The following is a 22,807-nucleotide window of genomic DNA, read 5'->3' as shown; positions in this document are numbered from 1 at the left end:
GGTACCTCTTTGATAAATAACCGAAAAGAACGCGTTCGCCCGAGCAGGGATTTGAAACCTGGACCCTCAGGTTAAAAGAATAATGCTATACCGACTGAGCTACTCGGGACGTTAGTAGGTTAATCATTTTCATTTCTCACAGACACTTGGTATCCTACTTGGTAAATAAGCCAATACTCCCGTCCGCCCGAGCTGAGATTTGAACCCTGGACCCTCAGGTTAAAAGCCTGATGCTCTACGGCTGAGCTACTCGGGCTATATTCGTACTTTTTTAATTACATTTCTCACAGACACTTTGTGTCTTCCTTGAAAAATAGGCAGAAAGTATCCGTAGGCCCGAGAAGGGATTTGAACGTTGTACCCTCAGGTTAAAAGACTAATGCTCTACCGACTGAGCTACTCGGGCTATATTCGTACTTTTTTAATTACATTCCTCACAGACACTTGGTGTCTTCCTTGAATAATATGCAAAAAGTATCCGTACGCCCGAGAAGGGATTTGAACGTTGTACCCTCAGGTTAAAAGCCTAATGCTCTACCGACTGAGCTACTCGGGCTACGTTAGTAGGTTTTTCACTTACATTTCTCACAGACACTTGATGTCTTTCTTGAGAAATTGTCAATGATTTTCCGTTCGCCGGAGCAGGGATTTGGACGTTGTACCCTCAGGTTAAAAGCCTAATGCTCTACCGACTGAGCTACTCGGGCTATATACGTCATCATCATCATCATCTGTTTACCCTCCAGGTTCGGTTTTTCCCTCGGACTTAGCGAGGGATCCCACCTCTACCGCCTCAAGGGCAGTGTCCTGGAGCTTCAGACTCTTGGTCGGGGGATACAACTGGGGAGTATGACCAGTACCTCGCCCAGGCGGCCTCACCTGCTATGCTGAACAGGGGCCTTGTGGAGGGATGGGAAGATTGGAAGGGATAGGCAAGGAAGAGGGAGGAAGCGGCCGTGGCCTTAAGTTAGGTACCATCCCGGCATTCGCCTGGAGGAGAAGTGGGAAACCACGGAAAACCACTTCCAGGATGGCTGAGGCGGGAATCGAACCCACCTCTACTCAGTTGACCTCCCGAGGCTGAGTGGACCCCGTTCCAGCCCTCGTACCACTTTTCAAATTTCGTGGCAGAGCCGGGAATCGAACCCGGGCCTCCGGGGGTGGCAGCTAATCACGCTAACCACTACACCACAGAGGCGGACGGGCTATATACGTACTTTTTTAATTACATTTCTCACAGACACTTGGGGTCTACCTTGAATAATATGCAAAAAGTATCCGTACGCCCGAGAAGGGATTTGAACGTTGTACCCTCAGGTTAAAAGCCTAATGCTCTACCGACTGAGCTACTCGGGCTACGTTAGTAGGTTTTTCATTTACATTTCTCACAGACACTTGGTATCCTCTTTGGTAAATAACCGAAAAGAACGCGTTCGCTCGAGCAGGGATTTGAAACCTGGACCCTCAGGTTAAAAGCCTAATGCTATACCGACTGAGCTACTCGGGACGTTAGTAGGTTATTCATTTACATTTCTCACACACACTTGGTATCCTACATGGTAAATAAGCCAAAACTCCCGTCCACCCGAGCTGGGATTTGAACCCTGGACCCTCAGGTTAAAAGCCTGATGGTCTACGGCTGAGCTACTCGGGCTACATTCGTACATTTTTCCTTTACATTTCTCACAGACACTTGATGTCTTTCTTGAGAAATTGTCAATGATTTTCCGTTCGCCCGAGAAGGGATTTGAGCGTTGGACCTCACGTTAAAAGCCTAGTGCTCTACCGACTGAGCTACCCGGGGTACATTCGTAAATTTTTCATTGATTTCTTTCACAGACACTCAGTATCGTCGTTGATAAATAACCGAAAAAACACGTTCGCCCGAGCAGGGATTGAACCTTGGACCCCCAGGTTAAAAGCCTAATCCTCTACCGACTGAGCTACTCGAGCTACTTTAGTAAGTTTTTCATTTACATTTCTCACAGACACTTGGTGTCCTAGTTGATAAATAAGCTAAAACTTCCGTCCGCCCGAGCAGGGATTTGAACCCTGGACCCTCAGGATAAAAGCCTGATGCTCTACCGGCTGAGCTACTCGGGCTACATTCGTATATCTTTCCTTTACATTTCTCACAGACACTTGATGTCCTTGAGAAATAGTCAATAAATTTCCGTTCGCCCGAGCAGGGATTTGAACCCTGGACCCTCAGGTTAAAAGCCTGATGCTCTACCGGCTGAGCTACTCGGGCTACATTCGTATAATTTTCCTTTACATTACTCACAGACACTTGATGTACTTCTTGAGAAATAGTCAAGAAATTTCCGTTCGCCCGAGCAGGGATTTGAACCCTGGACCCTCAGGTTAAAAGCCTGATGCTCTACCGGCTGAGCTACTCGGGCTACATTCGTATATTTTTCCTTTACATTTCTCACAGACACTTGATATCCTCCTCGGTAAATAAGCAAGGAAACGCGTTCGCCCAAACACACATTTGAACACTGGACCCTAAGGTTAAAGGCCTAATCCTCTACCGACTGACCTACTCGTTCTATATTCGTACTTCTTTAATTACATTTCTCACAGACACTTGGTGTCTTCCTTGAAAAATAGGCAAAAAGTATCCGTACGCCCGAGAAAGGATTTGAACGTTGTACCCTCAGGTTAAAAGCCTAATGCTCTACCGACTGCTCTACTCGGGGTACGTTAGCAGGTTTGTCATTTACATTTCTCACAGACACTTGATGTCTTTCTTGAGAAATAGTCAATAAATTTCCCTTCGCCCGAGCAGGGATTTGAACCCTGGACCCTCAGGTTAAAAGCATAATGCGCTACCGGTTGAGCTACTGTAGCTAAATTGGTAAATTATTCATTTACATTTCCCACAGACACTTGGTATCCTCGTTGATAAATAACCCAAAAGAACGCGTTCGCCCGAGCCGGGATTTGAACCCTGGACCCTCAGGTTAAATGCCTAACGTCTACCGACTGAGCTCCTCGGTAGATATACGCAAATTTTTTAATAAAATTTCTCACAGGCACTTGATGTCTTCCTTGAGAAATAGGCAAAAAATATCCGTACGCCCGAGAAGGGATTTGAGCGTTGGACCCTCAGGTTAAAAGCCTAGTGCTCTACCGACTGAGCTACCCGGGGTACATTCGTAATTTTTTCATTTACATTTCTCACAGACACTTGGTTTCCTAGTTGATAAATAAGTTGAAATTTCCATCCGCCCGAGCAGGGATTTGAACCCTGGACCCTCAGGTTAAAAGCCTGATGCTCTACCGGCTGAGCTACTCGGGCTACATTCGTATATTTTTCCTTTACATTTCTCACAGACACTTGATGTCCTTCTTGAGAAATAGTCAATAAATTTCCGTTCGCCCGAGCAGGGATTTGAACCCTGGACCCTCAGGTTAAAAGCCTGATGCTCTACCGGCTGAGCTACTCGGGCTACATGGGTAAATTATTCATTTACATTTCTCACAGACACTTGGTATCCTCCTCGGTAAATAAGCAAAGAAACGCGTTCGCCCAAACACACTATTGAACACTGGACCCTAAGGTTAAAAGCACGACGCTCTACCGGCTGAGCTACTCGGGCTACATTAGTCAATATTTCCTTTAGATTACTCACAGATACTTGATGTCCTTCTTGAGAAATAGTCAAGAAATTTCCGTTCGCCCGAGCAGGGATTTGAACCCTGGACCCTCAGGTTAAAAGCCTGATGCTCTACCGGCTGAGCTACTCGGGCTACATTCGTATACTATTCCTTTACATTTCTCAAGACTCTTGATGTCTTTCTTGAGAAACAGTCAATAAATTTCCGTTCGCCCGAGCAGGGATTTGAACCCTGGACCCTCAGGTTAAAAGCATAATGCGCTACCGGTTGAGCTAGTCCAGCTTCATTGGTAAATTATTCATTTACATTTCCTACAGACACTTGGTATCCTCGTTGATAAATAACCGAAAAGAACGCGTTCGCCCGAGCCGGGATTTGAACCCTGGACCCTCAGGTTAAATGCCTAACGTCTACCGACTGAGCTCCTCGGTATATATACGCAAATTTTTTAATAACATTTCTCACAGACACTTGATGTCTTCCTTGAGAAATAGGCAAAAAATATCCGTACGCCCGAGAAGGGATTTGAGCGTTGGACCCTCAGGTTAAAAGCCTAGTGCTCTACCGACTGAGCTACTCGGGCTACATTCGTATATTTTTCCTTTACATTTCTCACAGACACTTGGTGTCCTAGTTGATAAATAAGCTAAAACTGCCATCCGCCCGAGCAGGGATTTGAACCCTGGACCCTCAGGTTAAAAGCCTGACGCTCTACCGGCTGAGCTACTCGGGCTACATTAGTAAGTTTTTCCTTTAGATTACTCACAGACACTTGATGTCCTTCCTGAGAAATAGTCAGGAAATTTCCGTTCGCCCGAGCCTAATGCTCTACCGACTGAGCTACTCGGGCTATATTCGTACTTTTTTAATTACATTCCTCACAGACACTTGGTGTCTTCCTTGAAAAATAGGCAAAAAGTATCCGTACGCCCGAGAAGGGATTTGAACGTTGTACCCTCAGGTTAAAAGCCTAATGCTCTAGCGACTGACCTTCTCGGGCTATGTTCGTACTGTTTTAATTACATTTCTCACAGACACTTGGTGTCTTCCTTGAAGAATAGGCAAAAAGTATCCGTACGCCCGAGAAGGGATTTGAGCGTTGGACCTCACGTTAAAAGCCTAGTGCTCTACCGACTGAGCTACCCGGGGTACATTCGTAAATTTTTCATTGAATTTTTTCACAGACACTCAGTATCGTCGTTGATAAATAACCGAAAAAACACGTTCGCCCGAGCAGGGATTGAACCCTGGACTACCAGGTTAAAAGCCTAATGCTCTACCGACTGAGCTACACGGGCTACGTTAGTAAGTTTTTCATTTACATTTCTCACAGACACTTGGTGTCCTAGTTGATAAATAAGCTAAAACATCCGTCCGCCCGAGCAGGGATTTGAACCCTGGACCCTCAGGTTAAAAGCCTAATGCTCTACCGGCTGAGCTACTCGGGCTACATTCGTACATTTTTCCTTTACAATTCTCACAGACACTTGATGTCCTTCTTGGGAAATAGTCAAGAAATTTCCGTTCGCCCGAGCAGGGATTTAAAGCCTGGACCCTCAGGTTAAAAGCATGATGATCTACCGGCTGAGCTACTCGGGCTACATTGGAAATTTATTCATTTACATTTCTCACAGACACTTGGTATCCTCGTTGATAAATAACCGAAAAGAACGCGTTCGCCCGAGCAGGGATTTGAACCCCGGACCCTCAGGTTAAAAGCTTAATGCTCTACCGACTGAGCTACTCGGGCTATATTCGTACTTTCTTAATTACATTTCTCACAGACACTTGGTACCTCTTTGATAAATAACCGAAAAGAACGCGTTCGCCCGAGCAGGGATTTGAAACCTGGACCCTCAGGTTAAAAGAATAATGCTATACCGACTGAGCTACTCGGGACGTTAGTAGGTTAATCATTTACATTTCTCACAGACACTTGGTATCCTACTTGGTAAATAAGCCAATACTCCCGTCCGCCCGAGCTGAGATTTGAACCCTGGACCCTCAGGTTAAAAGCCTGATGCTCTACGGCTGAGCTACTCGGGCTATATTCGTACTTTTTTAATTACATTTCTCACAGACACTTTGTGTCTTCCTTGAAAAATAGGCAGAAAGTATCCGTACGCCCGAGAAGGGATTTGAACGTTGTACCCTCAGGTTAAAAGACTAATGCTCTACCGACTGAGCTACTCGGGCTATATTCGTACTTTTTTAATTACATTCCTCACAGACACTTGGTGTCTTCCTTGAATAATATGCAAAAAGTATCCGTACGCCCGAGAAGGGATTTGAACGTTGTACCCTCAGGTTAAAAGCCTAATGCTCTACCGACTGAGCTACTCGGGCTTCGTTAGTAGGTTTTTCATTTACATTTCTCACAGACACTTGGTATCCTCTTTGGTAAATAACCGAAAAGAACGCGTTCGCTCGAGCAGGGATTTGAAACCTGGACCCTCAGGTTAAAAGCCTAATGCTATACCGACTGAGCTACTCGGGACGTTAGTAGGTTATTCATTTACATTTCTCACACACACTTGGTATCCTACTTGGTAAATAAGCCAAAACTCCCGTCCACCCGAGCTGGGATTTGAACCCTGGACCCTCAGGTTAAAAGCCTGATGGTCTACGGCTGAGCTACTCGGGCTACATTCGTACATTTTTGCTTTACATTTCTCACAGACACTTGATGTCTTTCTTGAGAAATTGTCAATGATTTTCCGTTCGCCGGAGCAGGGATTTGAACGTTGTACCCTCAGGTTAAAAGCCTAATGCTCTACGCACTGAGCTACTCGGGCTATATACGTACTTTTTTAATTACATTTCTCACAGACACTTGGGGTCTACCTTGAATAATAGGCAAAAAGTATCCGTACGCCCGAGAAGGGATTTGAGCGTTGGACCTCACGTTAAAAGCCTAGTGCTCTACCGACTGAGCTACCCGGGGTACATTCGTAAATTTTTCATTGATTTTTTTCACAGAGACTCAGTATCGTCGTTGATAAATAACCGAAAAAAAAAGTTCGCCCGAGCAGGGATTGAACCTTGGACCCCCCAGGTTAAAAGCCTGATGGTCTACGGCTGAGCTACTCGGGCTACATTCGTATATTTTTCCTTTACATTTCTCACAGACACTTGATGTCCTTGAGAAATAGTCAATAAATTTCCGTTCGCCCGAGCAGGGATTTGAACCGTGGACCCTCAGGTTAAAAGCCTGATGCTCTACCGGCTGAACTACTCGGGCTACATTCGTATAATTTTCCTTTACATTACTCACAGACACTTGATGTACTTCTTGAGAAGTAGTCAAGAAATTTCCGTTCGCCCGAGCAGGGATTTGAACCCTGGACCCTCAGGTTAAAAGCCTGATGCTCTACCGGCTGAGCTACTCGGGCTACATTCGTATATTTTTCCTTTACATTTCTCACAGACACTTGATATCCTCCTCGGTAAATAAGCAAGGAAACGCGTTCGCCCAAACACACATTTGAACACTGGACCCTAAGGTTAAAGGCCTAATCCTCTACCGACTGACCTACTCGTTCTATATTCGTACTTCTTTAATTACATTTCTCACAGACACTTGGTGTCTTCCTTGAAAAATAGGCAAAAAGTATCCGTACGCCCGAGAAAGGATTTGAACGTTGTACCCTCAGGTTAAAAGCCTAATGCTCTACCGACTGCTCTACTCGGGGTACGTTAGCAGGTTTTTCATTTACATTTCTCACAGACACTTGATGTCTTTCTTGAGAAATAGTCAATAAATTTCCCTTCGCCCGAGCAGGGATTTGAACCCTGGACCCTCAGGTTAAAAGCATAATGCGCTACCGGTTGAGCTACTCTAGCTTCATTGGTAAATTATTCATTTACTTTTCTCACAGACACTTGGTATCTTCGTTGATAAATAACCGAAAAGAACGCGTTCGCCCGAGCCGGGATTTGAACCCTGGACCCTCAGGTTAAATGCCTAACGTCTACCGACTGTGCTCCTCGGTATATATACGCAAATTTTTCAATAACATTTCTCACAGACACTTGATGTCTTCCTTGAGAAATAGGCAAGAAATATCCGTACGCCCGAGAAGGGATTTGAGCGTTGGACCCTCAGGTTAAAAGCCTAGTGCTCTACCGACTGAGCTACCCGGGGTACATTCGTAAATTTTTCATTTACATTTCTCACAGACACTTGGTGTCCTAGTTGATAAATAAGCTAAAACTTCCATCCGCCAGAGCAGGGATTCTAACCCTGGACCCTCAGGTTAAAAGCCTGATGCTCTACCGGCTGAGCTACTCGGGCTACATTCGTATATTTTTCCTTTACATTTCTCACCGACACTTGATGTCCTTCTTTAGAAATAGTCAATAAATTTCCGTTCGCCCGAGCAGGGATTTGAACCCTGGACCCTCAGGTTAAAAGCCTGATGCTCTACCGGCTGAGCTACTCGGGCTAGATGGGTAAATTATTCATTTACATTTCTCACAGACACTTGGTATCCTCCTCGGTAAATAAGCAAAGAAACGCGTTCGCCCAAACACACTATTGAACACTGGACCCTAAGATTTAAAGCCTGACGCTCTACCGGCTGAGCTACTCGCGCTACATTAGTAAATGTTTCCTTTAGATTACTCACAGACACTTGATGTCCTTCTTGAGAAATAGTCGAGAAATTTCCGTTCGCCCGAGCAGGGATTTGAACCTTGGACCCTCAGGTTAAAAGCCTAATGCTCTACTGACTGAACTACTCGGGCTATATTCGTACTTTTTTAATTACATTTCTCACAGACACTTGGTGTCTTCCTTGAAAAATAGGCAAAAAGTATCCGTACGCCCGAGAAGGGATTTGAGCGTTGGACCTCACGTTAAAAGCCTAGTGCTCTACCGACTGAGCTACCCGGGGTACATTCGTAAATGTTTCATTGAATTTTTTCACAGACACTCAGTATCGTCGTTGATGAATAACCCAAAAAACACGTTCGCCCGAGCAGGGTTTGAACCCTGGACCCCCAGGTTAAAAGCCTAATGCTCTACCGACTGAGCTACTGGGATTTCGTTAGTAAGTTTTACATTTACATTTCTCACAGACACTTGGTTTCCTAGTTGATAAATAAGCTAAAACTTCCATCCGCCCGAGCAGGGATTTGAACCCTGGACCCTCAGGTTAAAAGCCTGATGCTCTACCGGCTGAGCTACTCGGGCTACATTCGTATGTTTTTCCTTTACATTTCTCACAGACACTTGATGTCCTTCTTGAGAAATAGTCAATAAATGTCCGTTCGCCCGAGCAGGGATTTGAACCCTGGACCCTCAGGTTAAAAGCCTGATGCTCTACCGGCTGAGCTACTCGGGCTAGATGGGTAGATTATTCATTTACATTTCTCACAGACACTTGGTACCCTCCTCGGTAAATAAGCAAAGAAACGCGTTCGCCCAAACACACTATTGAACACTGGACCCTAAGGTTAAAAGCATGACGCTCTACCGGCTGAGCTACTCGGGCTACATTAGTAAATATTTCCTTTAGATTACTCACAGACACTTGATGTTCTTCTTGAGAAATAGTCAAGAAATTTCCGTTCGCCCGAGCAGGGATTTGAACCCTGGACCCTCAGGTTAAAAGCCTGATGCTCTACCGGCTGAGCTACTCGGGCTACATTCGTATATTTTTCCTTTACATTTCCCAAGACACTTGATGTCTATCTTGAGAAATAGTCAATAAATTTCCGTTCGCCCGAGCAGGGATTTGAACCCTGGACCCTCAGGATAAAAGCATAATGTGCTACCGGTTGAGCTACTCTAGCTTCATTGGTAAATTATTCATTTACATTTCCTACAGACACTTGGTATCCTCGTTGATAAATAACCGAAAAGAACGCTTTCGCCCGAGCCGGGATTTGAACCCTGGACCCTCAGGTTAAATGCCTAACGTCTACCGACTGAGCTCCTCGGTTTATATACGCAAATATTTTAATAACATTTCTCACAGACACTTGATGTCTTCCTTGAGAAATAGGCAAAAAATATCCGTACGCCCGAGAAGGGATTTGAGCGTTTGACCCTCAGGTTAAAAGCCTAGTGCTCTACCGACTGAGCTACCCGGGGTACGTTCGTAAATTCTTCATTTACATTTCTCACAGACACTTGGTGTCCTAGTTGATAAATAAGCTAAAACTTCCATCCGCCCGAGCAGGGATTTGAACCCTGGACCCTCAGGTTAAAAGCCTGACGCTCTACCGGCTGAGCTACTCGGGCTACATTAGTAACTTTTTCCTTTAGATTACTCACAGACACTTGATGTCCTTCCTGAGAAATAGTCAGGAAATTTCCGTTCGCCCGAGCCTAATGCTCTACCGACTGAGCTACTCGGGCTATATTCGTACTTTTTTAATTACATTCCTCACAGACACTTGGTGTCTTCCTTGAAAAATAGGCAAAAAGTATCCGTACGCCCGAGAAGGGATTTGAACGTTGTACCCTCAGGTTAAAAGCCTAATGCTCTAGCGACTGACCTACTCGGGCTATATTCGTACTGTTTTAATTACATTTCTCACAGACACTTGGTGTCTTCCTTGAAGAATAGGCAAAAAGTATCCGTACGCCCGAGAAGGGATTTGAGCGTTGGACCTCACGTTAAAAGCCTAGTGCTCTACCGACTGAGCTACCCGGGGTACATTCGTAAATTTTTCATTGATTTTTTTCACAGACACTCAGTATCGTCGTTGATAAATAACCGAAAAAACACGTTCGCCCGAGCAGGGATTGAACCCTGGACTACCAGGTTAAAAGCCTAATGCTCTACCGACTGAGCTACTCGGGCTACATTCGTATATTTTTCCTCTACATTTCTCACAGATACTTGATGTCCTCCTTGAGAAATAGTCAATAAATCTCCGTTCGCCCGAGCAGGGATTTAAAGCCTGGACCCACAGGTTAAAAGCATGATGATCTACCGGCTGAGCTACTCGGGCTACATTGGAAATTTATTCATTTACATTTCTCACAGACACTTGGTATCCTCGTTGATAAATAACCGAAAAGAACGCGTTCGCCCGAGCAGGGATTTGAACCCTGGACCCTCAGGTTAAAAGCTTAATGCTCTACCGACTGAGCTACTCGGGCTATATTCGTACTTTCTTAATTACATTTCTCACAGACACTTGGTACCTCTTTGATAAATAACCGAAAAGAACGCGTTCGCCCGAGCAGGGATTTGAAACCTGGACCCTCAGGTTAAAAGAATAATGCTATACCGACTGAGCTACTCGGGACGTTAGTAGGTTAATCATTTTCATTTCTCACAGACACTTGGTATCCTACTTGGTAAATAAGCCAATACTCCCGTCCGCCCGAACTGAGATTTGAACCCTGGACCCTCAGGTTAAAAGCCTGATGCTCTACGGCTGAGCTACTCGGGCTATATTCGTACTTTTTTAATTACATTTCTCACAGACACTTTGTGTCTTCCTTGAAAAATAGGCAGAAAGTATCCGTAGGCCCGAGAAGGGATTTGAACGTTGTACCCTCAGGTTAAAAGACTAATGCTCTACCGACTGAGCTACTCGGGCTATATTCGTACTTTTTTAATTACATTCCTCACAGACACTTGGTGTCTTCCTTGAATAATATGCAAAAAGTATCCGTACGCCCGAGAAGGAATTTGAACGTTGTACCCTCAGGTTAAAAGCCTAATGCTCTACCGACTGAGCTACTCGGGCTACGTTAGTAGGTTTTTCACTTACATTTCTCACAGACACTTGATGTCTTTCTTGAGAAATTGTCAATGATTTTCCGTTCGCCGGAGCAGGGATTTGGACGTTGTACCCTCAGGTTAAAAGCCTAATGCTCTACCGACTGAGCTACTCGGGCTATATACGTCATCATCATCATCATCTGTTTACCCTCCAGGTTCGGTTTTTCCCTCGGACTTAGCGAGGGATCCCACCTCTACCGCCTCAAGGGCAGTGTCCTGGAGCTTCAGACTCTTGGTCGGGGGATACAACTGGGGAGTATGACCAGTACCTCGCCCAGGCGGCCTCACCTGCTATGCTGAACAGGGGCCTTGTGGAGGGATGGGAAGATTGGAAGGGATAGGCAAGGAAGAGGGAGGAAGCGGCCGTGGCCTTAAGTTAGGTACCATCCCGGCATTCGCCTGGAGGAGAAGTGGGAAACCACGGAAAACCACTTCCAGGATGGCTGAGGCGGGAATCGAACCCACCTCTACTCAGTTGACCTCCCGAGGCTGAGTGGACCCCGTTCCAGCCCTCGTACCACTTTTCAAATTTCGTGGCAGAGCCGGGAATCGAACCCGGGCCTCCGGGGGTGGCAGCTAATCACGCTAACCACTACACCACAGAGGCGGACGGGCTATATACGTACTTTTTTAATTACATTTCTCACAGACACTTGGGGTCTACCTTGAATAATATGCAAAAAGTATCCGTACGCCCGAGAAGGGATTTGAACGTTGTACCCTCAGGTTAAAAGCCTAATGCTCTACCGACTGAGCTACTCGGGCTACGTTAGTAGGTTTTTCATTTACATTTCTCACAGACACTTGGTATCCTCTTTGGTAAATAACCGAAAAGAACGCGTTCGCTCGAGCAGGGATTTGAAACCTGGACCCTCAGGTTAAAAGCCTAATGCTATACCGACTGAGCTACTCGGGACGTTAGTAGGTTATTCATTTACATTTCTCACACACACTTGGTATCCTACATGGTAAATAAGCCAAAACTCCCGTCCACCCGAGCTGGGATTTGAACCCTGGACCCTCAGGTTAAAAGCCTGATGGTCTACGGCTGAGCTACTCGGGCTACATTCGTACATTTTTCCTTTACATTTCTCACAGACACTTGATGTCTTTCTTGAGAAATTGTCAATGATTTTCCGTTCGCCCGAGAAGGGATTTGAGCGTTGGACCTCACGTTAAAAGCCTAGTGCTCTACCGACTGAGCTACCCGGGGTACATTCGTAAATTTTTCATTGATTTTTTTCACAGACACTCAGTATCGTCGTTGATAAATAACCGAAAAAACACGTTCGCCCGAGCAGGGATTGAACCTTGGACCCCCAGGTTAAAAGCCTAATCCTCTACCGACTGAGCTACTCGAGCTACTTTAGTAAGTTTTTCATTTACATTTCTCACAGACACTTGGTGTCCTAGTTGATAAATAAGCTAAAACTTCCGTCCGCCCGAGCAGGGATTTGAACCCTGGACCCTCAGGTTAAAAGCCTGATGCTCTACCGGCTGAGCTACTCGGGCTACATTCGTATATCTTTCCTTTACATTTCTCACAGACACTTGATGTCCTTGAGAAATAGTCAATAAATTTCCGTTCGCCCGAGCAGGGATTTGAACCCTGGACCCTCAGGTTAAAAGCCTGATGCTCTACCGGCTGAGCTACTCGGGCTACATTCGTATAATTTTCCTTTACATTACTCACAGACACTTGATGTACTTCTTGAGAAATAGTCAAGAAATTTCCGTTCGCCCGAGCAGGGATTTGAACCCTGGACCCTCAGGTTAAAAGCCTGATGCTCTACCGGCTGAGCTACTCGGGCTACATTCGTATATTTTTCCTTTACATTTCTCACAGACACTTGATATCCTCCTCGGTAAATAAGCAAGGAAACGCGTTCGCCCAAACACACATTTGAACACTGGACCCTAAGGTTAAAGGCCTAATCCTCTACCGACTGACCTACTCGTTCTATATTCGTACTTCTTTAATTACATTTCTCACAGACACTTGGTGTCTTCCTTGAAAAATAGGCAAAAAGTATCCGTACGCCCGAGAAAGGATTTGAACGTTGTACCCTCAGGTTAAAAGCCTAATGCTCTACCGACTGCTCTACTCGGGGTACGTTAGCAGGTTTGTCATTTACATTTCTCACAGACACTTGATGTCTTTCTTGAGAAATAGTCAATAAATTTCCCTTCGCCCGAGCAGGGATTTGAACCCTGGACCCTCAGGTTAGAAGCATAATGCGCTACCGGTTGAGCTACTGTAGCTAAATTGGTAAATTATTCATTTACATTTCCCACAGACACTTGGTATCCTCGTTGATAAATAACCCAAAAGAACGCGTTCGCCCGAGCCGGGATTTGAACCCTGGACCCTCAGGTTAAATGCCTAACGTCTACCGACTGAGCTCCTCGGTAGATATACGCAAATTTTTTAATAAAATTTCTCACAGGCACTTGATGTCTTCCTTGAGAAATAGGCAAAAAATATCCGTACGCCCGAGAAGGGATTTGAGCGTTGGACCCTCAGGTTAAAAGCCTAGTGCTCTACCGACTGAGCTACCCGGGGTACATTCGTAATTTTTTCATTTACATTTCTCACAGACACTTGGTTTCCTAGTTGATAAATAAGTTGAAATTTCCATCCGCCCGAGCAGGGATTTGAACCCTGGACCCTCAGGTTAAAAGCCTGATGCTCTACCGGCTGAGCTACTCGGGCTACATTCGTATATTTTTCCTTTACATTTCTCACAGACACTTGATGTCCTTCTTGAGAAATAGTCAATAAATTTCCGTTCGCCCGAGCAGGGATTTGAACCCTGGACCCTCAGGTTAAAAGCCTGATGCTCTACCGGCTGAGCTACTCGGGCTACATGGGTAAATTATTCATTTACATTTCTCACAGACACTTGGTATCCTCCTCGGTAAATAAGCAAAGAAACGCGTTCGCCCAAACACACTATTGAACACTGGACCCTAAGGTTAAAAGCACGACGCTCTACCGGCTGAGCTACTCGGGCTACATTAGTCAATATTTCCTTTAGATTACTCACAGATACTTGATGTCCTTCTTGAGAAATAGTCAAGAAATTTCCGTTCGCCCGAGCAGGGATTTGAACCCTGGACCCTCAGGTTAAAAGCCTGATGCTCTACCGGCTGAGCTACTCGGGCTACATTCGTATACTATTCCTTTACATTTCTCAAGACTCTTGATGTCTTTCTTGAGAAACAGTCAATAAATTTCCGTTCGCCCGAGCAGGGATTTGAACCCTGGACCCTCAGGTTAAAAGCATAATGCGCTACCGGTTGAGCTAGTCCAGCTTCATTGGTAAATTATTCATTTACATTTCCTACAGACACTTGGTATCCTCGTTGATAAATAACCGAAAAGAACGCGTTCGCCCGAGCCGGGATTTGAACCCTGGACCCTCAGGTTAAATGCCTAACGTCTACCGACTGAGCTCCTCGGTATATATACGCAAATTTTTTAATAACATTTCTCACAGACACTTGATGTCTTCCTTGAGAAATAGGCAAAAAATATCCGTACGCCCGAGAAGGGATTTGAGCGTTGGACCCTCAGGTTAAAAGCCTAGTGCTCTACCGACTGAGCTACTCGGGCTACATTCGTATATTTTTCCTTTACATTTCTCACAGACACTTGGTGTCCTAGTTGATAAATAAGCTAAAACTGCCATCCGCCCGAGCAGGGATTTGAACCCTGGACCCTCAGGTTAAAAGCCTGACGCTCTACCGGCTGAGCTACTCGGGCTACATTAGTAAGTTTTTCCTTTAGATTACTCACAGACACTTGATGTCCTTCCTGAGAAATAGTCAGGAAATTTCCGTTCGCCCGAGCCTAATGCTCTACCGACTGAGCTACTCGGGCTATATTCGTACTTTTTTAATTACATTCCTCACAGACACTTGGTGTCTTCCTTGAAAAATAGGCAAAAAGTATCCGTACGCCCGAGAAGGGATTTGAACGTTGTACCCTCAGGTTAAAAGCCTAATGCTCTAGCGACTGACCTTCTCGGGCTATGTTCGTACTGTTTTAATTACATTTCTCACAGACACTTGGTGTCTTCCTTGAAGAATAGGCAAAAAGTATCCGTACGCCCGAGAAGGGATTTGAGCGTTGGACCTCACGTTAAAAGCCTAGTGCTCTACCGACTGAGCTACCCGGGGTACATTCGTAAATTTTTCATTGAATTTTTTCACAGACACTCAGTATCGTCGTTGATAAATAACCGAAAAAACACGTTCGCCCGAGCAGGGATTGAACCCTGGACTACCAGGTTAAAAGCCTAATGCTCTACCGACTGAGCTACTCGGGCTACGTTAGTAAGTTTTTCATTTACATTTCTCACAGACACTTGGTGTCCTAGTTGATAAATAAGCTAAAACATCCGTCCGCCCGAGCAGGGATTTGAACCCTGGACCCTCAGGTTAAAAGCCTAATGCTCTACCGGCTGAGCTACTCGGGCTACATTCGTACATTTTTCCTTTACAATTCTCACAGACACTTGATGTCCTTCTTGGGAAATAGTCAAGAAATTTCCGTTCGCCCGAGCAGGGATTTAAAGCCTGGACCCTCAGGTTAAAAGCATGATGATCTACCGGCTGAGCTACTCGGGCTACATTGGAAATTTATTCATTTACATTTCTCACAGACACTTGGTATCCTCGTTGATAAATAACCGAAAAGAACGCGTTCGCCCGAGCAGGGATTTGAACCCCGGACCCTCAGGTTAAAAGCTTAATGCTCTACCGACTGAGCTACTCGGGCTATATTCGTACTTTCTTAATTACATTTCTCACAGACACTTGGTACCTCTTTGATAAATAACCGAAAAGAACGCGTTCGCCCGAGCAGGGATTTGAAACCTGGACCCTCAGGTTAAAAGAATAATGCTATACCGACTGAGCTACTCGGGACGTTAGTAGGTTAATCATTTACATTTCTCACAGACACTTGGTATCCTACTTGGTAAATAAGCCAATACTCCCGTCCGCCCGAGCTGAGATTTGAACCCTGGACCCTCAGGTTAAAAGCCTGATGCTCTACGGCTGAGCTACTCGGGCTATATTCGTACTTTTTTAATTACATTTCTCACAGACACTTTGTGTCTTCCTTGAAAAATAGGCAGAAAGTATCCGTACGCCCGAGAAGGGATTTGAACGTTGTACCCTCAGGTTAAAAGACTAATGCTCTACCGACTGAGCTACTCGGGCTATATTCGTACTTTTTTAATTACATTCCTCACAGACACTTGGTGTCTTCCTTGAATAATATGCAAAAAGTATCCGTACGCCCGAGAAGGGATTTGAACGTTGTACCCTCAGGTTAAAAGCCTAATGCTCTACCGACTGAGCTACTCGGGCTTCGTTAGTAGGTTTTTCATTTACATTTCTCACAGACACTTGGTATCCTCTTTGGTAAATAACCGAAAAGAACGCGTTCGCTCGAGCAGGGATTTGAAACCTGGACCCTCAGGTTAAAAGCCTAATGCTATACCGACTGAGCTACTCGGGACGTTAGTAGGTTATTCATTTACATTTCTCACACACACTTGGTATCCTACTTGGTAAATAAGCCAAAACTCCCGTCCACCCGAGCTGGGATTTGAACCCTGGACCCTCAGGTTAAAAGCCTGATGGTCTACGGCTGAGCTACTCGGGCTACATTCGTACATTTTTGCTTTACATTTCTCACAGACACTTGATGTCTTTCTTGAGAAATTGTCAATGATTTTCCGTTCGCCGGAGCAGGGATTTGAACGTTGTACCCTCAGGTTAAAAGCCTAATGCTCTACGCACTGAGCTACTCGGGCTATATACGTACTTTTTTAATTACATTTCTCACAGACACTTGGGGTCTACCTTGAATAATAGGCAAAAAGTATCCGTACGCCCGAGAAGGGATTTGAGCGTTGGACCTCACGTTAAAAGCCTAGTGCTCTACCGACTGAGCTACCCGGGGTACATTCGTAAATTTTTCATTGATTTTTTTCACAGAGACTCAGTATCGTCGTTGATAAATAACCGAAAAAAAAAGTTCGCCCGAGCAGGGATTGAACCTTGGACCCCCCAGGTTAAAAGCCTGATGGTCTACGGCTGAGCTACTCGGGCTACATTCGTATATTTTTCCTTTACATTTCTCACAGACACTTGATGTCCTTGAGAAATAGTCAATAAATTTCCGTTCGCCCGAGCAGGGATTTGAACCCTGGACCCTCAGGTTAAAAGCCTGATGCTCTACCGGCTGAGCTACTCGGGCTACATTCGTATAATTTTCCTTTACATTACTCACAGACACTTGATGTACTTCTTGAGAAGTAGTCAAGAAATTTCCGTTCGCCCGAGCAGGGATTTGAACCCTGGACCCTCAGGTTAAAAGCCTGATGCTCTACCGGCTGAGCTACTCGGGCTACATTCGTATATTTTTCCTTTACATTTCTCACAGACACTTGATATCCTCCTCGGTAAATAAGCAAGGAAACGCGTTCGCCCAAACACACATTTGAACACTGGACCCTAAGGTTAAAGGCCTAATCCTCTACCGACTGACCTACTCGTTCTATATTCGTACTTCTTTAATTACATTTCTCACAGACACTTGGTGTCTTCCTTGAAAAATAGGCAAAAAGTATCCGTACGCCCGAGAAAGGATTTGAACGTTGTACCCTCAGGTTAAAAGCCTAATGCTCTACCGACTGCTCTACTCGGGGTACGTTAGCAGGTTTTTCATTTACATTTCTCACAGACACTTGATGTCTTTCTTGAGAAATAGTCAATAAATTTCCCTTCGCCCGAGCAGGGATTTGAACCCTGGACCCTCAGGTTAAAAGCATAATGCGCTACCGGTTGAGCTACTCTAGCTTCATTGGTAAATTATTCATTTACATTTCTCACAGACACTTGGTATCCTCGTTGATAAATAACCGAAAAGAACGCGTTCGCCCGAGCCGGGATTTGAACCCTGGACCCTCAGGTTAAATGCCTAACGTCTACCGACTGAGCTCCTCGGTAGATGTACGCAAATTTTTTAATAAAATTTCTCACAGGCACTTGATGTCTTCCTTGAGAAATAGGCAAAAAATATCCGTACGCCCGAGAAGGGATTTGAGCGTTGGACCCTCAGGTTAAAAGCCTAGTGCTCTACCGACTGAGCTACCCGGGGTACATTCGTAATTTTTTCATTTACATTTCTCACAGACACTTGGTTTCCTAGTTGATAAATAAGTTGAAATTTCCATCCGCCCGAGCAGGGATTTGAACCCTGGACCCTCAGGTTAAAAGCCTGATGCTCTACCGGCTGAGCTACTCGGGCTACATTCGTATATTTTTCCTTTACATTTCTCACAGACACTTGATGTCCTTCTTGAGAAATAGTCAATAAATTTCCGTTCGCCCGAGCAGGGATTTGAACCCTGGACCCTCAGGTTAAAAGCCTGATGCTCTGCCGGCTGAGCTACTCGGGCTACATGGGTAAATTATTCATTTACATTTCTCACAGACACTTGGTATCCTCCTCGGTAAATAAGCAAAGAAACGCGTTCGCCCAAACACACTATTGAACACTGGACCCTAAGGTTAAAAGCACGACGCTCTACCGGCTGAGCTACTCGGGCTACTTTAGTCAATATTTCCTTTAGATTACTCACAGATACTTGATGTCCTTCTTGAGAAATAGTCAAGAAATTTCCGTTCGCCCGAGCAGGGATTTGAACCCTGGACCCTCAGGTTAAAAGCCTGATGCTCTACCGGCTGAGCTACTCGGGCTACATTCGTATACTATTCCTTTACATTTCTCAAGACTCTTGATGTCTTTCTTGAGAAACAGTCAATAAATTTCCGTTCGCCCGAGCAGGGATTTGAACCCTGGACCCTCAGGTTAAAAGCATAATGCGCTACCGGTTGAGCTAGTCCAGCTTCATTGGTAAATTATTCATTTACATTTCCTACAGACACTTGGTATCCTCGTTGATAAATAACCCAAAAGAACGCGTTCGCCCGAGCCGGGATTTGAACCCTGGTCCCTCAGGTTAAATGCCTAACGTCTACCGAGTGAGCTCCTCGGTATATATACGCAAATTTTTTAATAACATTTCTCACAGACACTTGATGTCTTCCTTGAGAAATAGGCAAAAAATATCCGTACGCCCGAGAAGGGATTTGAGCGTTGGACCCTCAGGTTAAAAGCCTAGTGCTCTACCGACTGAGCTACCCGGGGTACATTCGTAAATTTTTCATTTACATTCCTCACAGACACTTGGTGTCTTCCTTGAAAAATAGACAAAAATTATCCGTACGCCCGAGAAGGGATTTGAACGTTGTACCCTCAGGTTAAAAGCCTAATGCTCTACCGACTGACCTACTCGGGCTATATTCGTACTTTTTTAACTACATTTCTCACAGACACTTGGTGTCTTCCATGAAAAATATGCAAAAAGTATCCGTACGCCCGAGAAGGGATTTGAGCGTTGGACCTCACGTTAAAAGCCTAGTGCTCTACAGACTGAGCTACCCGGGGTACATACGTAAATTTTTAATTGAATTTTTTCACAGACACTCAGTATCGTCGTTGATAAATAACCAAAAAAAACGTTCGCAGGAGCAGGGATTGAACCCTGGACCCCCAGGTTAAAAGCCTAATGCTCTACCGACTGAGCTACTCGGGCTACGTTAGTAAGTTTTTCATTTTTATTTCTCACAGACACTTGGTGTCCTAGTTGATAAATAACCTAAACGTTACGTCCGACCGAGCAGGGATTTGAACCCTGGACCCTCAGGTTAAAAGCCTGATGCTCTACCGGCTGAGCTACTCGGGCTACATTCGTATATTTTTCCTTTACATTTCTCACAGACACTTGATGTCCTTGAGAAATAGTCAATAAATTTCCGTTCGCCCGAGCAGGGATTTGAACCCTGGACCCTCAGGTTAAAAGCCTGATGCTCTACCGGCTGAGCTACTCGGGCTACATTCGTATAATTTTCCTTTACATTTCTCACAGACACTTGGTATCCTCCTCGATAAATAAGCAAAGAAACGCGTTCGCCCAAACACACTATTGAACACTGGACCCTAAGGTTAAAAGCCTGACGCTCTACCGGCTGAGCTACTCGGGCTACATTAGTAAATTTTTCCTTTAGATTACTCACAGACACTTGATGTCCTTCTTGAGAAATAGTCAAGAAATTTCCGTTCGCCCGAGCAGGGATTTGAACCCTGGACCCTCAGGTTAAAAGCATAATGCTCAACCGACTGAGCTACTCGGGCTATGTTAGTACGTTTTTCATTTACATTTCTCACAGACACTTGGTATCCTCGTTGATAAATAACCGAAAAGAACGCGTTCGCCCGAGCCGGGATTTGAACCCTGGACCCTCAGGTTAAATGCCTAACGTCTACCGACTGTGCTCCTCGGTATATATACGCAAATTTTTCAATAACATTTCTCACAGACACTTGATGTCTTCCTTGAGAAATAGGCAAAAAATATCCGTACGCCCGAGAAGGGATTTGAGCGTTGGACCCTCAGGTTAAAAGCCTAGTGCTCTACCGACTGAGCTACCCGGGGTACATTCGTAAATTTTTCATTTACATTTCTCACAGACACTTGGTGTCCTAGTTGATAAATAAGCTAAAACTTCCATCCGCCAGAGCAGGGATTCTAACCCTGGACCCTCAGGTTAAAAGCCTGATGCTCTACCGGCTGAGCTACTCGGGCTACATTCGTACATTTTTCCTTTACATTTCTCACCGACACTTGATGTCCTTCTTGAGAAATAGTCAATAAATTTCCGTTCGCCCGAGCAGGGATTTGAACCCTGGACCCTCAGGTTAAAAGCCTGATGCTCTACCGGCTGAGCTACTCGGGCTAGATGGGTAAATTATTCATTTACATTTCTCACAGACACTTGGTATCCTCCTCGGTAAATAAGCAAAGAAACGCGTTCGCCCAAACACACTATTGAACACTGGACCCTAAGATTTAAAGCCTGACGCTCTACCGGCTGAGCTACTCGCGCTACATTAGTAAATGTTTCCTTTAGATTACTCACAGACACTTGATGTCCTTCTTGAGAAATAGTCGAGAAATTTCCGTTCGCCCGAGCAGGGATTTGAACCTTGGACCCTCAGGTTAAAAGCCTAATGCTCTACTGACTGAACTACTCGGGCTATATTCGTACTTTTTTAATTACATTTCTCACAGACACTTGGTGTCTTCCTTGAAAAATAGGCAAAAAGTATCCGTACGCCCGAGAAGGGATTTGAGCGTTGGACCTCACGTTAAAAGCCTAGTGCTCTACCGACTGAGCTACCCGGGGTACATTCGTAAATGTTTCATTGAATTTTTTCACAGACACTCAGTATCGTCGTTGATGAATAACCCAAAAAACACGTTCGCCCGAGCAGGGTTTGAACCCTGGACCCCCAGGTTAAAAGCCTAATGCTCTACCGACTGAGCTACTGGGATTACGTTAGTAAGTTTTACATTTACATTTCTCACAGACACTTGGTTTCCTAGTTGATAAATAAGCTAAAACTTCCATCCGCCCGAGCAGGGATTTGAACCCTGGACCCTCAGGTTAAAAGCATGATGCTCTACCGGCTGAGCTACTCGGGCTACATTCGTATGTTTTTCCTTTACATTTCTCACAGACACTTGATGTCCTTCTTGAGAAATAGTCAATAAATGTCCGTTCGCCCGAGCAGGGATTTGAACCCTGGACCCTCAGGTTAAAAGCCTGATGCTCTACCGGCTGAGCTACTCGGGCTAGATGGGTAAATTATTCATTTACATTTCTCACAGACACTTGGTACCCTCCTCGGTAAATAAGCAAAGAAACGCGTTCGCCCAAACACACTATTGAACACTGGACCCTAAGGTTAAAAGCATGACGCTCTACCGGCTAAGCTACTCGGGCTACATTAGTAAATATTTCCTTTAGATTACTCACAGACACTTGATGTTCTTCTTGAGAAATAGTCAAGAAATTTCCGTTCGTCCGAGCAGGGATTTGAACCCTGGACCCTCAGGTCAAAAGCCTGAAGCTCTACCGGCTGAGCTACTCGGGCTACATTCGTATATTTTTCCTTTACATTTCCCAAGACACTTGATGTCTATCTTGAGAAATAGTCAATAAATTTCCGTTCGCCCGAGCAGGGATTTGAACCCTGGACCCTCAGGTTAAAAGCATAATGCGCTACCGGTTGAGCTACTCTAGCTTCATTGGTAAATTATTCATTTACATTTCCTACAGACACTTGGTATCCTCGTTGATAAATAACCGAAAAGAACGCTTTCGCCCGAGCCGGGATTTGAACCCTGGACCCTCAGGTTAAATGCCTAACGTCTACCGACTGAGCTCCTCGGTAGATATACGCAAATTTTTTAATAAAATTTCTCACAGGCACTTGATGTCTTCCTTGAGAA

General features: G+C 44.9%; 38 non-coding genes across 38 annotated transcripts; all 38 read right to left on the bottom strand.

Annotated features, from left to right (window-relative positions):
- Window positions 1-2,030: 2,030 nt before the first annotated feature.
- Window positions 2,031-2,103, bottom strand: TRNAK-UUU (transfer RNA lysine (anticodon UUU)). The gene has a single exon. It is a non-coding gene; the product is annotated as a tRNA-Lys (tRNA).
- Window positions 2,104-2,178: 75 nt separating this feature from the next.
- TRNAK-UUU (transfer RNA lysine (anticodon UUU)) lies at window positions 2,179-2,251 on the bottom strand. Its single transcript has one exon. It is a non-coding gene; the product is annotated as a tRNA-Lys (tRNA).
- Window positions 2,252-2,329: 78 nt separating this feature from the next.
- TRNAK-UUU (transfer RNA lysine (anticodon UUU)) lies at window positions 2,330-2,402 on the bottom strand. Its single transcript has one exon. It is a non-coding gene; the product is annotated as a tRNA-Lys (tRNA).
- Window positions 2,403-3,231: 829 nt separating this feature from the next.
- Window positions 3,232-3,304, bottom strand: TRNAK-UUU (transfer RNA lysine (anticodon UUU)). Its single transcript has one exon. It is a non-coding gene; the product is annotated as a tRNA-Lys (tRNA).
- A 78-nt stretch (window positions 3,305-3,382) lies between these two features.
- Window positions 3,383-3,455, bottom strand: TRNAK-UUU (transfer RNA lysine (anticodon UUU)). The gene has a single exon. It is a non-coding gene; the product is annotated as a tRNA-Lys (tRNA).
- Window positions 3,456-3,683: 228 nt separating this feature from the next.
- TRNAK-UUU (transfer RNA lysine (anticodon UUU)) lies at window positions 3,684-3,756 on the bottom strand. The gene has a single exon. It is a non-coding gene; the product is annotated as a tRNA-Lys (tRNA).
- Window positions 3,757-4,284: 528 nt separating this feature from the next.
- TRNAK-UUU (transfer RNA lysine (anticodon UUU)) lies at window positions 4,285-4,357 on the bottom strand. Its single transcript has one exon. It is a non-coding gene; the product is annotated as a tRNA-Lys (tRNA).
- A 642-nt stretch (window positions 4,358-4,999) lies between these two features.
- On the bottom strand, window positions 5,000-5,072 carry TRNAK-UUU (transfer RNA lysine (anticodon UUU)). The gene has a single exon. It is a non-coding gene; the product is annotated as a tRNA-Lys (tRNA).
- A 229-nt stretch (window positions 5,073-5,301) lies between these two features.
- On the bottom strand, window positions 5,302-5,374 carry TRNAK-UUU (transfer RNA lysine (anticodon UUU)). The gene has a single exon. It is a non-coding gene; the product is annotated as a tRNA-Lys (tRNA).
- Window positions 5,375-6,943: 1,569 nt separating this feature from the next.
- TRNAK-UUU (transfer RNA lysine (anticodon UUU)) lies at window positions 6,944-7,016 on the bottom strand. The gene has a single exon. It is a non-coding gene; the product is annotated as a tRNA-Lys (tRNA).
- Window positions 7,017-7,845: 829 nt separating this feature from the next.
- Window positions 7,846-7,918, bottom strand: TRNAK-UUU (transfer RNA lysine (anticodon UUU)). Its single transcript has one exon. It is a non-coding gene; the product is annotated as a tRNA-Lys (tRNA).
- A 78-nt stretch (window positions 7,919-7,996) lies between these two features.
- Window positions 7,997-8,069, bottom strand: TRNAK-UUU (transfer RNA lysine (anticodon UUU)). The gene has a single exon. It is a non-coding gene; the product is annotated as a tRNA-Lys (tRNA).
- A 676-nt stretch (window positions 8,070-8,745) lies between these two features.
- On the bottom strand, window positions 8,746-8,818 carry TRNAK-UUU (transfer RNA glutamic acid (anticodon UUC)). The gene has a single exon. It is a non-coding gene; the product is annotated as a tRNA-Lys (tRNA).
- Window positions 8,819-8,896: 78 nt separating this feature from the next.
- On the bottom strand, window positions 8,897-8,969 carry TRNAK-UUU (transfer RNA lysine (anticodon UUU)). Its single transcript has one exon. It is a non-coding gene; the product is annotated as a tRNA-Lys (tRNA).
- Window positions 8,970-9,197: 228 nt separating this feature from the next.
- On the bottom strand, window positions 9,198-9,270 carry TRNAK-UUU (transfer RNA lysine (anticodon UUU)). The gene has a single exon. It is a non-coding gene; the product is annotated as a tRNA-Lys (tRNA).
- Window positions 9,271-9,798: 528 nt separating this feature from the next.
- TRNAK-UUU (transfer RNA lysine (anticodon UUU)) lies at window positions 9,799-9,871 on the bottom strand. The gene has a single exon. It is a non-coding gene; the product is annotated as a tRNA-Lys (tRNA).
- A 794-nt stretch (window positions 9,872-10,665) lies between these two features.
- TRNAK-UUU (transfer RNA lysine (anticodon UUU)) lies at window positions 10,666-10,738 on the bottom strand. Its single transcript has one exon. It is a non-coding gene; the product is annotated as a tRNA-Lys (tRNA).
- Window positions 10,739-12,808: 2,070 nt separating this feature from the next.
- On the bottom strand, window positions 12,809-12,881 carry TRNAK-UUU (transfer RNA lysine (anticodon UUU)). The gene has a single exon. It is a non-coding gene; the product is annotated as a tRNA-Lys (tRNA).
- Window positions 12,882-12,956: 75 nt separating this feature from the next.
- Window positions 12,957-13,029, bottom strand: TRNAK-UUU (transfer RNA lysine (anticodon UUU)). The gene has a single exon. It is a non-coding gene; the product is annotated as a tRNA-Lys (tRNA).
- A 78-nt stretch (window positions 13,030-13,107) lies between these two features.
- On the bottom strand, window positions 13,108-13,180 carry TRNAK-UUU (transfer RNA lysine (anticodon UUU)). The gene has a single exon. It is a non-coding gene; the product is annotated as a tRNA-Lys (tRNA).
- Window positions 13,181-14,009: 829 nt separating this feature from the next.
- On the bottom strand, window positions 14,010-14,082 carry TRNAK-UUU (transfer RNA lysine (anticodon UUU)). The gene has a single exon. It is a non-coding gene; the product is annotated as a tRNA-Lys (tRNA).
- Window positions 14,083-14,160: 78 nt separating this feature from the next.
- TRNAK-UUU (transfer RNA lysine (anticodon UUU)) lies at window positions 14,161-14,233 on the bottom strand. Its single transcript has one exon. It is a non-coding gene; the product is annotated as a tRNA-Lys (tRNA).
- A 228-nt stretch (window positions 14,234-14,461) lies between these two features.
- On the bottom strand, window positions 14,462-14,534 carry TRNAK-UUU (transfer RNA lysine (anticodon UUU)). Its single transcript has one exon. It is a non-coding gene; the product is annotated as a tRNA-Lys (tRNA).
- A 528-nt stretch (window positions 14,535-15,062) lies between these two features.
- On the bottom strand, window positions 15,063-15,135 carry TRNAK-UUU (transfer RNA lysine (anticodon UUU)). The gene has a single exon. It is a non-coding gene; the product is annotated as a tRNA-Lys (tRNA).
- Window positions 15,136-15,777: 642 nt separating this feature from the next.
- On the bottom strand, window positions 15,778-15,850 carry TRNAK-UUU (transfer RNA lysine (anticodon UUU)). Its single transcript has one exon. It is a non-coding gene; the product is annotated as a tRNA-Lys (tRNA).
- A 229-nt stretch (window positions 15,851-16,079) lies between these two features.
- On the bottom strand, window positions 16,080-16,152 carry TRNAK-UUU (transfer RNA lysine (anticodon UUU)). The gene has a single exon. It is a non-coding gene; the product is annotated as a tRNA-Lys (tRNA).
- Window positions 16,153-17,570: 1,418 nt separating this feature from the next.
- On the bottom strand, window positions 17,571-17,643 carry TRNAK-UUU (transfer RNA lysine (anticodon UUU)). Its single transcript has one exon. It is a non-coding gene; the product is annotated as a tRNA-Lys (tRNA).
- A 78-nt stretch (window positions 17,644-17,721) lies between these two features.
- On the bottom strand, window positions 17,722-17,794 carry TRNAK-UUU (transfer RNA lysine (anticodon UUU)). The gene has a single exon. It is a non-coding gene; the product is annotated as a tRNA-Lys (tRNA).
- Window positions 17,795-18,623: 829 nt separating this feature from the next.
- Window positions 18,624-18,696, bottom strand: TRNAK-UUU (transfer RNA lysine (anticodon UUU)). Its single transcript has one exon. It is a non-coding gene; the product is annotated as a tRNA-Lys (tRNA).
- A 78-nt stretch (window positions 18,697-18,774) lies between these two features.
- TRNAK-UUU (transfer RNA lysine (anticodon UUU)) lies at window positions 18,775-18,847 on the bottom strand. The gene has a single exon. It is a non-coding gene; the product is annotated as a tRNA-Lys (tRNA).
- A 228-nt stretch (window positions 18,848-19,075) lies between these two features.
- On the bottom strand, window positions 19,076-19,148 carry TRNAK-UUU (transfer RNA lysine (anticodon UUU)). The gene has a single exon. It is a non-coding gene; the product is annotated as a tRNA-Lys (tRNA).
- A 976-nt stretch (window positions 19,149-20,124) lies between these two features.
- On the bottom strand, window positions 20,125-20,197 carry TRNAK-UUU (transfer RNA lysine (anticodon UUU)). Its single transcript has one exon. It is a non-coding gene; the product is annotated as a tRNA-Lys (tRNA).
- Window positions 20,198-20,272: 75 nt separating this feature from the next.
- Window positions 20,273-20,345, bottom strand: TRNAK-UUU (transfer RNA lysine (anticodon UUU)). Its single transcript has one exon. It is a non-coding gene; the product is annotated as a tRNA-Lys (tRNA).
- A 679-nt stretch (window positions 20,346-21,024) lies between these two features.
- Window positions 21,025-21,097, bottom strand: TRNAK-UUU (transfer RNA lysine (anticodon UUU)). The gene has a single exon. It is a non-coding gene; the product is annotated as a tRNA-Lys (tRNA).
- Window positions 21,098-21,175: 78 nt separating this feature from the next.
- Window positions 21,176-21,248, bottom strand: TRNAK-UUU (transfer RNA lysine (anticodon UUU)). The gene has a single exon. It is a non-coding gene; the product is annotated as a tRNA-Lys (tRNA).
- A 676-nt stretch (window positions 21,249-21,924) lies between these two features.
- TRNAK-UUU (transfer RNA lysine (anticodon UUU)) lies at window positions 21,925-21,997 on the bottom strand. Its single transcript has one exon. It is a non-coding gene; the product is annotated as a tRNA-Lys (tRNA).
- Window positions 21,998-22,075: 78 nt separating this feature from the next.
- TRNAK-UUU (transfer RNA lysine (anticodon UUU)) lies at window positions 22,076-22,148 on the bottom strand. Its single transcript has one exon. It is a non-coding gene; the product is annotated as a tRNA-Lys (tRNA).
- Window positions 22,149-22,376: 228 nt separating this feature from the next.
- TRNAK-UUU (transfer RNA lysine (anticodon UUU)) lies at window positions 22,377-22,449 on the bottom strand. The gene has a single exon. It is a non-coding gene; the product is annotated as a tRNA-Lys (tRNA).
- Between the last annotated feature and the right edge of the window lie 358 nt (window positions 22,450-22,807).

The sequence above is a fragment of the Anabrus simplex genome, chromosome 3, assembly GCF_040414725.1.
Source record: "Anabrus simplex isolate iqAnaSimp1 chromosome 3, ASM4041472v1, whole genome shotgun sequence".
Taxonomy (NCBI): domain Eukaryota; kingdom Metazoa; phylum Arthropoda; class Insecta; order Orthoptera; family Tettigoniidae; genus Anabrus; species Anabrus simplex.
The sequence above is the reverse complement of the archived record's forward strand: the minus strand, read 5'-3'. Positions and strand labels throughout refer to the sequence as shown.